At 41.4% G+C, this 11,874-nt stretch overlaps 1 pseudogene; it reads right to left on the reverse strand.

Moving 5' to 3' along the window:
• Positions 1-1,342: 1,342 nt before the first annotated feature.
• LOC144312029 (actin, cytoplasmic 3-like) lies at positions 1,343-10,446 on the reverse strand (annotated as a pseudogene).
• Positions 10,447-11,874: the final 1,428 nt, after the last annotated feature.

The raw sequence follows: 11,874 nt of genomic DNA on the forward strand, positions 1-11,874 counted from the left end.
TAAAAAAGGCAGACAACACTAAGTGTTGGTGAGGATATGGAGCAACTGGAGCTCTCAGACATTGCTACTGAAGTGTAAATTGGTTACAACCACCTTTGAAAAATATCTGACAATATCTATCAAAGTCAAAGATATGTATACCTTAAAAAAAAGATATGTATACCTTAGGATGAGCAATTATGATTTGTGCACTTTTCTGTATATATGTCACACTTCCACAAAAAGTTAGCAAAAAGAAAAAGACAAAAATTAGTAATCTCTGGTTTAGGAAACTAATCATAACAACTCTTATTATATCACAAACTGAGGGGATTCAAATGCAATATTGTGGATTACATTGCTTGGGGAAAAAAACCCTGAGGAATATATAGACATGGGAATAAGGAGAGAGAGAATATATTTTTAAAAGATTTTATTTATTTATTCATGAGAGATACAGAGAGAGGCAGAGACATAGGCAGAAGGAGAAGCAGGCTCCCTACAGGGAGCCCAATGTGGGACTCGATCCCAGGACCCTGAGCCAAAGGCAGACACTCAACCACTGAGCCACCCAGGTGCCCCAAGGAGAGAGAATATTGAACCTGGATTGGTATCTTCTTTTCAATCATAGTAAAATATATGCAATTTTTTTTTCTAAGAGAATATGTGTGGTTATACGTGTTACAGAGAAGGTACTGGTTAGTCAGAAGTGAGAAGCAAAGCAGGTTTCCTGTGTCCTTGGTTAGCTTTTGTCATGATTCATTCTGCTTCCTCAGCTAAGGCCTCATGACCAATCAGGGAAATTCACCGCCCCTTGGAGTCAGTCCTGTCATTGCCTGTGGGTGATTCTCTAGCCTCCTGAAGTCACACTAGATCTGATGACAGGAGCTCCTATGAGCTCAAGGAGTGTCATTGAACCTAGATCCCACTCTGTTCTTCCCCACTACCACAACACACACATTTAACCTCGCCAGTGACCATCTCTGCCCTCAAAGTTCTTCATTTCATCAGGAGCCATGAGAAAGACCAGGATTACAAATTCAGGGAGGGCTTTATTTATTTATTTATTTATTTATTTATTTATTTATTGGAGACAGGGGAGAGTGGCAGAGGGAAAGAGAGAGAGAGAGAATCTTAAACAGGCTCCACACCCAGCATGGAGCCGAATGTGGGGCTTGACCTCACAACCCAGAGATCATGACCTGAGTCACAATCAAGAGTGAGATGCTTAACAAACTGAGCCACCAAGGTGCCCCTGAGTAAGGGCTTTAAAGGGCAGTCTTAGGACAACAGTAGTGGCATCAATTTTGCTTTCCAGAGCATGACGTGTTTGCGTTTTTAGGCTCCTTGGGCAGTTGGTTCTTTATTTGGCTCCAACACCTTTCCTCTCCAGCACCATCTGGAGAGGAAAGGAACACAAAGCTCTTAAATATCTACACCAGAGCAGAGGGCAAGGATCACAGAAAAATCTATCTTTGACAATGCCACTGGAGAGAAACAATTGAGTACCTACTGTGTACTTGGGTATGATGCTCCCAGCAAGACACCCGCGCCTCTTGGAGACCAGCAGAGGGCTTAGGACTCAACCAAGTGCAGGTTCCCTAAACTAGAGCTTTTTAAGGGGAAGAGAAATCTGGATAAATTACAGAGGGTGACTCATTCTCCCTCTTCCTGGAAGCCCTGTCAATCTCAGATTTTATTCTACTAAAATCAGGTTAAAATAAACACCACAAACATTTATATGAAGAGAGATCTGGAAAGAATACAGTGCTTATTTTTGAGTGGTGGATTAGGGTTGATATTCCCTCTTTCTCATACTTTTTAAGGCAGCCTGTGTAATAAACACATCACCTTTAGAAAGGAAGCACTTGGAATCAAACCTCAGCTTTGCTGTGTACTGGCTATGGGAGTTTGGGCAAGTTACTTCACCTGTATGAGCTTTAATCTTACTATCTGTAAATGGGGATAATAAAAAAACCTACCCGAATAAAATGATGCACATGAAATGCTTTCGTACAGTGTCTTATGCAAAGAAAATACTCCATCAAGGCAAAAGGAGGAGGGGCTCAGCCATGGAGTTGGGGATCGGAGTTAAATCGGACTGTGAATCTTTCTTTTTTGACCTCCAGTTGATGAGCCATCTCTTTCTCCTCTGGGTTACTGTCCTCTGCCCCCAAAGCTCAGACTCAGACATTAGAGTAATCGCCCCCAGTTAGCTCTGCTCTGGCAACATCTCTGATTCTAGAGAAGCCTGGTGCACACTGGCTACCAGATGGTTTTTTGCCATGATCTGGGTGCAGGGGGACCCCAGCAGCTCAACACAAAGCTCCTATCATTTTCTCTCCTGTTCTGACATGCTGTGTCTGCTTTAAAAACCTCTTAAGATTGGCCCCTGGAGCCTCTCTCTGTGTCTCTCATGAATAAATAAATTAACAACAACAAAAAGGGACACCTGAGTGGCTCAGTGGTTGAGCGGCTGCCTTCGGCTCAGGTCGTGATCCAGGGGGTCTTGGGATCAAGTCCCACATCTGGCTCCCCGCAGGGAGCCTGCTTCTCCCTCTGCCTAGGTCTCCCCTCTGCCTCTCTCTCTGTCTCTCATGAATAAATTAAAAACAAAAAAAAAAAAGATTGGCCCCTTGAAATCATACCTCTTTAGTTCCTGGTGCTGGCAACTCATTTCACTTTGTTTTTTTTTTTTAATTCCACTTTTAATAAGACATTCACTGCTAAGTCATCATCAAGATAGCTCTAGAAAAGGGACATAGTCCTTAGAAGAGGCATTCTCCTTGTTTTTTTCTGGGGTTGTTCCTTTTCCTATAAGTGGATGCTTGCTCTGGCTCCCCCGGCCTGGCCTGGCCTGGCACTCAGCGCACACCCTGGGTCTTGCCTGTTGTCACACTGAGCATGCCTCCTGCAACCGTGGCTGGGGCACACATTCTCCCATATTTGGGAGTAAGCTGGAGACTTGGCGGCATGTGGGTTTCTGTTTAAAATTCCAAAGCCAGCGGGGCGTATATTATCCATTTCCTCAAATCCAACACGCTGTAAAGCATGAGTCAGAGTCGGATAAGCTTCTTCCCAGGGGAAGTTGTGTCAGTTGGTTAGTGAGTGTAATTAAACAAGGATAATGTTCACTGGCATTAGCTGCAGATTAATGCAGAGGAAAACAAAATCTCCATCTTGAGTTTCCAATCTTCCTGCCAAGATAAGACAACTTCACCAAGTGTCACCGATCAGAGAAGGCAATCCAACCTTTTTTTTTTTCTAAATAGATTTTCTTTATTCATGAGAGACAAAGAGAGAGAGAGAGGCAGAGACATAGGCAGAGAGAAAAGCAGGCTCCCTGTGGGGAGCCCGATGTGGGACTTGATCCCAGGACCCTGGAATAGGACCTGAGCCAAAGGCAGACTCTCAACCACTGAGCCACCCAGGCGTCCCAGCAATACAATCTTAATGCAATTTGAGGGGCATAGGAAGACCCTTTCACTAATTGTCTCCCTACACATAAGTGAATAATGCAGATATTAGGAACTTTGGAGAGGAGATGTATATTGTGATTATTTTTAAGGTATTTTGCAAGGGGGGTTACATGTTAGCTAATCTCAATGAGGATTATTTTATCTGATTTAATCGTCATCACTCAGGGCCAGGTGGTTGAAAGCAGACTCTGAGGGAATGGAACATGGGACAGATAAATTTTGATAAGCACTGGGAATGATATTCAGCTTATTGTGCTTTGCATACCACTGGGTCCTTTGGGAGGAATGACCAGGAGGAAAGTTAGGAAATGAGGGGTGTGTAAGGGATATTGGAAACCCATGGTTTCTATTGCACATTTTAGCCTAGACAAACCCTTTTCCATATTATGGAAGTCACAAAATAGAAAGTCAATTCCACAAAGGCTGTTGAGATCATTTAGTCCAACCTCTCTTCAAAGGAGAGCAAACAGAGGTCCACTCAGAAAGGTTAAGTAATTTGCCCAAATTCACCCAGCAAGTTAGTGGCAGAGTTGAGACTTAAGTCCCCTCTTTTCTTTGGTAGTGGAGCTGCTCCAGGAGCCACAATTGCTGACACTCAGGTTGACCTCACTGGCCCATCCTGCAAATATCCACTTGGTCCTGCCTTTTCAAATATAGCCTCTGCACAGGGGAGGAGAAGCAATGCTACAGTATCTGAGAAAGTACAGTGTCTGCCATTAAGGTCCCTCCTGGCTTGATCAGCATAAATAATTCTAAAATGTATTTTTCTTTGTTCCAGTAAAAAGTGTGCTAAATTTCATATAACTGAGATGTAAAGCTTACTGTTGACTAGACCAACTTCTGGGGTTAAAGAAAAAGGATTCTTGAATGTTCTTTTAGCTATCTGATGAAGCATTCCCCCCTCACCCACCACCCTCCCTGCCCCGTACCTTCCACTTGACCAAAGTATTTAGAAATATACCGGTCATGGGCACCTGGGTGGCCCAGTCGGTTAATCATTTGACTCTTGATCTTGGCTCAGTTCATGGTCTCGGGTCCTGAGATTGAGCCCTGCACTAGGTTCTGTGCTGGGCGGGGACTCTGCTTCAGGATTCTCTCTCTCCCTCTGCACCTACCCCACCCCCCTGCTTGCTTGCACATATATGCTCTCTTTCTCTTTCTCTCTCTCTCTCAAATAAATAAATAAGTAAATCTTTTAAAAAGGGAAATATACTTGATATTTTTGCCATTTCTCTGTGTTTCAGTGTTTTCAAGTGCTCCTTCTGATGTAGGTCAAAGCATTTTGTTTTTCTTAAATGTAAGATTGTATTCTTTCTGCCCAGATAGCATGGGAAAGACTTTTCCAAATAAGGAAGTTTTGCTGGAGTGTGTGTGGCTCAGGCAGCAGCAGTTGCTGCCATCCTAACTTAGTCAACTACAGTAGCTCCCCTCTCCACTAAGCCAGGAAGCATTTAGGGACCCATTAGCACTTCTGCACAGCTGAACCATTGGGGTTGGAGGTGCTGCCAGCAGGTGGTTGTGGCAACCAGGGGCACAGAAAAAAAATTGTAGAGAACGGAAGGTTTGGTTTCAGTATAGCTCTGCTCTCCACATTCTCTCTTCCCAGCCCCAGCATCTAGCAAGTATTTATTCTCTATTCAGGACAGATAGTGGGTGATCTGATTTTTTTGGACTCAGATAGATATGAGTTAAAATCCTGGTTCTCCATGTATAATCTGTGTGACCTTAATAACTTGTTTAGACTCTTCCCCCCCTTTTTTAAAGATTATTGATTGATTGATTGATTGATAGCATGAATGGGGGCAGCGGCAGAGGGAAAGGGAAAGAGAATCCCAACCAACTCTGTACTGAGCACAGAGCCAGACAAGGGGCTTGATTTCACAACCCTGAGATCATGACCTGAGCCCAAATCAAGAGTCGGATGCTAAACCAATGGAGTCACCCGGGTGTCTTTTACTTTTTCCCCTTCTTTTAAAATAAAAATTATACTGCTTATCTCATGGTGTCGTTGTGAGCCATAAGTAACCTAACAAATTTAATGTATGTGGTATGTTCCAATTCCCCTTTGTAAGCTATAAAATTACTTGTTTTCCATCTTTTTAAAAGCACCTCCTCTACTATCAGAACATCTTAGTTCTGTACTTAAGCAAGGGTTAAGAGGTAAGTGTAGTTATTAAAATAATTTGTGCTGAGGTGTGAGTGCCTACAATAAAAATGTATTAGCCCATATGAATTTCTGACTTCTGTAACCAGGGATGTTGTTGTAAGCAAAATGAAGAATGTCCTTGCAATAATTAAAGACATATCTTCTTTTGTAATGCTCCTTAAGTTACATCATTATGTCTTACTCCATTTGTCCCTAAAGCCTACTCAGGCCTTTAGGATGAGAAGAGGCAAGTGCTCCATAAAAGTCTACACTATTCTGGAAACTTGATAAATAGGATCATATTTTTTTCTTTCTAGATAGAAGAATGTTCATCATCATATTTTCAAAAATGTTGAGAGACACATATTCTTCTAGACTGCAAAGTTCAGATCATAATATAGTGAGTCTTTTTTTTTTTAAGATTTTATTTATTCACGAGAGATACACAAAGAGAGGCAGAGACACAGGCAGAGGGAGAAGCAGGCTTCTCGTAGGGAGCTCCATGTGGGACTCGACCCCGGAAGCCACCCAGGGGTACTGAGAGAATCTTAAGTAGACTCCATACCCAGGGTAGAGCCTGACTCACCGCTGGATCTCACCACCCTGAGATCATGACCTGAGGCAAATGAAGCCGGGAGCTTAACTGACTGAGCCACCCAGGTGCCTATTTTAACAATTTTAGGTGCTGGAAAATTCTGTATCTTCTCAATTTCAATCTTTTGGGTTATAAAATATAAATTTCCCAAATTAACAAAAATTAAAATCCTGGAAAATAGTCTTTCCATAATTTGAGATAGGACAAAACACAGTGACAGAATTTAAAAATTAGACCACTATGCACAGTTTGAGCTTTCCTTCTAATCTGTCTCTTTTGCTTTAGTAGGATAAATGTAAATACATTTTGGATTAGCTTGGTGTCATTATGTGAAAAGTGGAGTGTTCTTAGTGGATATGATGTTCCTATTTAGGGCGATGGAAATGTTGTAAAATTCATTGTGGTAAGGATTGCACAACTCTGTGAATATATTAAAAATCAATAAATTGTGCACTCTAAATGGGTAAGTTGTGGAGTATATAAATTATATCTCAATAAAGCTGCTACACACACATACACACAGAAAGATAGCCTCAAGAAAAGCACTTGTTAGCTTGTAGGTACTTACAAGTTGGGTGGTTAAAGGCTATAGGACTCCTAAGGTCTGGAAAATGGCCCTGGTATCCATTTGGAGATCCTAGTGAGTGGCTACTAGTTGAGTCCAAGCATTGGTGGGTCGAGCTGGGTTGAGAATCTCACAAGCTCCCCATTTTGCATCCTGGTTCTTCTGGCCAGAAACATGAATAAAGCAATAAAAAAAAAAAAAAGGCTAGGAAATGTCTTCTAAAATACATTTAAGCAGTGATTTCTATCTAGTATTGCTGCTGTTTTCTTCTAAAAAATCAAATTTCTCTTTCAGTCCTATAAATAGAACACGACTTATTGAAGGGATATCATTATTTAAGATTGGAGTCGCAAGAGAAATCATATAATTACTAATTCCACAGGCAATGAATTAAAATGGAGTGTTCAAATCAGCCAGAGGGAAATGAGACAGGATCTTGGGGAAAATGCTAGATTATTAACAGAGTTCTCTTGCACTAAAACAAAAAGCCTTAGGGGTCAACATGAAATTTAGCTGGACTTGCTTTGCTTTGAAGATCCAAATGACCAATGGAATATTTAAAGGAACTCTTTGTAGATTAGGAAATTTAATACTGTTAGTAGTTGTTTCAAGATCAATTTTGGTAAAAAAAAAATAGTACCACAAGTTCATTAATTTTTGTGCCCAGGAAATTTTTCTTCCTTGGTTTATAAAATGGAAACAAATAACTAAAAGGACAATTCAAACCTTAAATCAGCAGCCTCCATTTTCTCTGAAACACCAAGAGAGCAGGGTGAAAATTTCCAGCTCAAAGCATGATTTGATAATTTAAGAATGCCTTTAAATTAGTAAACACTCAAAATTAAGGTTGACTATACATTTAAAAATAATTTTTAGAATTTCAAAAGCAATGCATGTTCATCATAAAAATACAAGAATGTAGGGGCACCTGGGTGACAGTTAGTTAAGCAATTGATTCATGGTTTCAGCTTAAGTCCTGATCTCAGGGTCCCTAGGATCAAGCCCCATCTCAGGTCCACAATCAGGACTGAGTCTGCTTAAGATTCTCTCTTCCTTTCCCTCTGCCCCTCCCCCTACTCTCTCTCGCTCTCTAAAATAATTAAATAATTTTTTTCAAAAAATGTAAGAATGCAACAGCATATAAATCATTACTAATAATTACTAACAATTAATACGTGCTTACAAAGTGCCCAGTAGTAGGTTTAGAGGTATCTAATTTAATCCTCACAAACACCTAGATAAGGTAGTTATTATTATAGTTTCCTTCACTTTGCAGACAGGGAAAGTGAAGTTCAGCGAGGTTAAGTAACTTGCTTAAGGTCTCACGTCCTGTGAACGGTAGAATCAGTATTTGATTTGATTTGATTTGATTTTTTTTACTGCAGCACTTTATTTTCCTCACACAATGAGGCATCCCTGGGGCCTAATGTTCTCACATGACAATAGAAAACCAAAACTTGTCCACGTCTCTTAAAGAATTTAAAATTGTGTACAGGGCAGCCCCGGTGGCTCAGCAGTTTAGTGCCGCCTTCCGCCCAGGGCGTGATCCTGGAGACCCGGGATCGAGTCGCGTCGGGCTCCTTGCATAGAGCCTGCTTCTCCCTCTGCCTGTGTCTCTGCCTCTCTCTCTCTCTCTCTCTTTCTGTCTCTCATTAATAAATAAATAAAATCTTAAAAAAGAGAGAGAGAGAGAATTGTGTACAAAAACCTTACATAAATTAAAAGGATGAATAAATTTACTGTTGGAAATGCAAACCAATTTCCAACTCAAGGCAACTAACAACCCACTGTGTTTTGGCAGGAAAATATCTGGTAAGAAAGGAAAGTGGGTTTACCTAGGCTCATACCTTCCCAACCCTGTCAGACCGGCAAGACAGAAATGACAACTGGTTCAGGACTCTTGCCAGCCTCTGGCAAGATTTTCTAGAGAAATCTTGGAAGAGGCAGCCCTTACACATTAATATCCTGCACAGATCAAGAACCTCACAGTCAGGAGCACCTGGGTGGCTCAGTCAGTTAAGTGTCTACCTTCTGGGAATCCCTGGGTGGCTCAGCAGTTTAGCGCCTGCCTTTGGCCTGGGGCGTGATCCTGGAGTCCCACATCAGGCTCCCTGCATGGAGCCCGCTTCTCCCTCTTCCTGTGTCTCTGCCTCTCTCTCTGTCTTTCATGAATAAATAAATAAAATCTTAAAAAAAAAAAAAAGTGGGGCAGCCCTGGTGGCTCAGAGGTTTAGCACCGCCTTCAGTCCAGGGCATGATCCTGGAGACCCAGGATTGAGTCCCACATTGGACTCCCTGCATGGAGCCTGCTTCTCCCTCTGCCCGTGTCTCTGCCTCTCTTTCTCTCTCTGTGTCTCTCATGAATAAATAAATAAAATCTTAAAAAAAAAAGTGTCTGCCTTCTACTCAGGTCATCATCCTGGGATCCTGGGATTGAGCCCCATGTCAGCAGGGAGCCTGCTTCCTCCATTCATGCTTGTTCTGTCTCTCTAGTGTTCTCTCACTCTCAAATAAATAAATAAAATCTTAAAAAAAAAAAGAACCTCACAGTCTTGCAGATTCTAAAATGAATGGATTTCTCGTCCATAAACATGTTCTCAACCTCAGGATGAAGTATGATGGACAGTGAAGGTAGAATGGAGCCCGCAGTCCACACGGAGTACTTGCGTTCAGGAGGAGAGATGATCTCGCTCTTCATTGTGCTGGGCGTCAGAGCTGTGATCTCCTTCTTCATCCGGTCTGCATTGCTGGGGTACATGGCATTCCCACCAGACAGACTGTGTTAGCATAGATGTCATTCTGGATACCAACATCATACTTCATGATGGAATTGAAGGTTGTCTCCGGTATCAAAGGACGCCATACCCAGGAAAGAAGGCTGAATGAGAACCTTGGGATAGGTGGAGCCGCTGTTGCCACTGGTGATCACCTGCCTATCTGGCAGCTCGTAGCTCTTCTCCAGGAAGGAGGAAAATGAGGTGATGGCTATCTCTGCTTGAAATCCAGGGCAATGTAGCAGAGCTTCTCCTGGATGTCACACACAATTTCCTGCTTGGCTGTGGTGGTGAAGCTGTAGCCATACTCTGTGAGGATCTTCAGGAGGTAGCCTGTCAGGTCTTGTCCAGCCAGGTCCAGATGCAGGATGGTATGGGGAAAGGTGTGCCCCTCATAGTTGGGCACAGTGTGGGTTACCCCATCCTCAGAGGCTATGACAATACTAGTGGTGTGGCCAGAACCATACAGGGACAGCACAGCCTGGATGGCCACATACATGGCTGGAGGTGTTGAAGTTCTCCATGATCTGAATCATCTCATGATTGGCCTTGGGGTTCTGGGGGACCTTGGTCAGCAGCATGGGGTGCTCCTCGGGGGCCACGTGCAGCTTGTTGTAGAAGGTGTGGTGCCAGGTCTTCTCCATGTTGTCCCATTTGGTGACAATGCTGTGATTAATGACATTCTTGAGGGTGAGGATGCCCTGCTTGCTCTGGGCCTCATTGCCCATGTAGGAGTCCTCCTGGCCCATTCCCACCCATAAGACCCTGGTGTCAGAATCAACAGATGATGGATGGGAACATGGCTCAGGGTGCATGGTCTCCAGCAAAGCTCGCCATGCGCATGCCACATCGGTTGTCAGTGATGAGTTCCAAACTCCTCTTCCATTGCGATTGCTGAAGGTGGTGGGAGAATGCAGAATGCAGGCCGGCTACAGCAAGTGAGCTAGAATCAGGATTTTACACCATGAAGTTGCATTCAATGTCTAAGTGCCTAAATTCCTTTATCCTTTAAGTAAAGTTCTCATCAACTTCTATAATCATCCTCCTTCAAATTAACTATTATTTACTGTTCACTGTAGATTAGAAAGATAAAGTTTGGGCAGCCTGGGTGGCTCAGCGGTTTAGAGCCGCCTTCAGCCCAGGGTATGATCCTGGAGTCCTGGGATCGAGTCCCGCATGAGGCTCCCTGCATGGAGCCTGCTTCTCCCTCTGCCTGTGTCTCTGCCTCTCTCTCTGTCTCTTTCTCTCTGTCTCTCATGAATAAATAAATAAAATCTTTAAAAAAAAAAAGAAAGATAAAGTTTAATAACTGGAGAATAACCATTAGCTTTCTCATAAAAATATCAATGAATCAGATGTATTATAAAAGATACAAAATTAATCAGATGTATAAATGTATTTAAATGTAATTAAATATAATTAATTATATAAAATTTATTACATATATAATTAATGTATTATAAAATATAATTAAATATTCATAGACTTAGATGTCAACCCAAGAGAAATGAAAACTTATGTCTACATAAGAACATGTATCTGAATGTTCATAGCAGCATTACTGATAATACTGAAAAAGTGGAAACAATCCAAATGCCCACAAGCTGCTGATTAATAAGCAAAATATGGCATATCTACATAATGGAATATTATCAGTAACAAAAAAAAGTGAGGTACTGATACGTACTATCATATGATTGAGCCTTAAAAACATGCTAATTGAAAGAAGTGAATCACAAAGAACCACATACTGATTGTATAATTCCACTTATATGAATTGCCCAGAATAGGTGAATCAATAGAGACAGAATATAGATTAGTGGTACCTAGGCCTTGGGTTAAGGGTGTTGTAATAGGGAGTGACTGAGAAAATTGGGGATAATGAAAATATTCTAAAATTGATTGTGGTGATGGTTTCATAACTTTGTAAACATATTAGAAACCATTGAACTATATACTTTAAATGTGTGAATTTTATAGCATTTATAATAAATCTTAATAAAGCTGCTAAAACTTCGTAGCAGTGGAAGAACATCATTATCAAAATCCATTTGGTTATTTCAACCCATTCTTGAAATCTAAACAACAAATAAAAATATAATCAAGAACACCTTCATAAATCAAAGTAGTTAGTTTACTACTCAGATATGACAAACTTTTAATGAGAAAACAGCTGTTTTAAAACCACAAGAAACAACCACAAAGTTATGTAAATGGTTAGAGGAAGAAAAGAAAGATTATACAAGAATCTAAAGCATGTCTCAGATTTAATCTAGTTTGCATTGGTTCATATTTGGATTTTAAAGATGACTTCTCTAATATGATTTTAAAATATA

This window comes from Canis aureus, chromosome 4 (assembly GCF_053574225.1).
Source record: "Canis aureus isolate CA01 chromosome 4, VMU_Caureus_v.1.0, whole genome shotgun sequence".
NCBI lineage: Eukaryota > Metazoa > Chordata > Mammalia > Carnivora > Canidae > Canis > Canis aureus.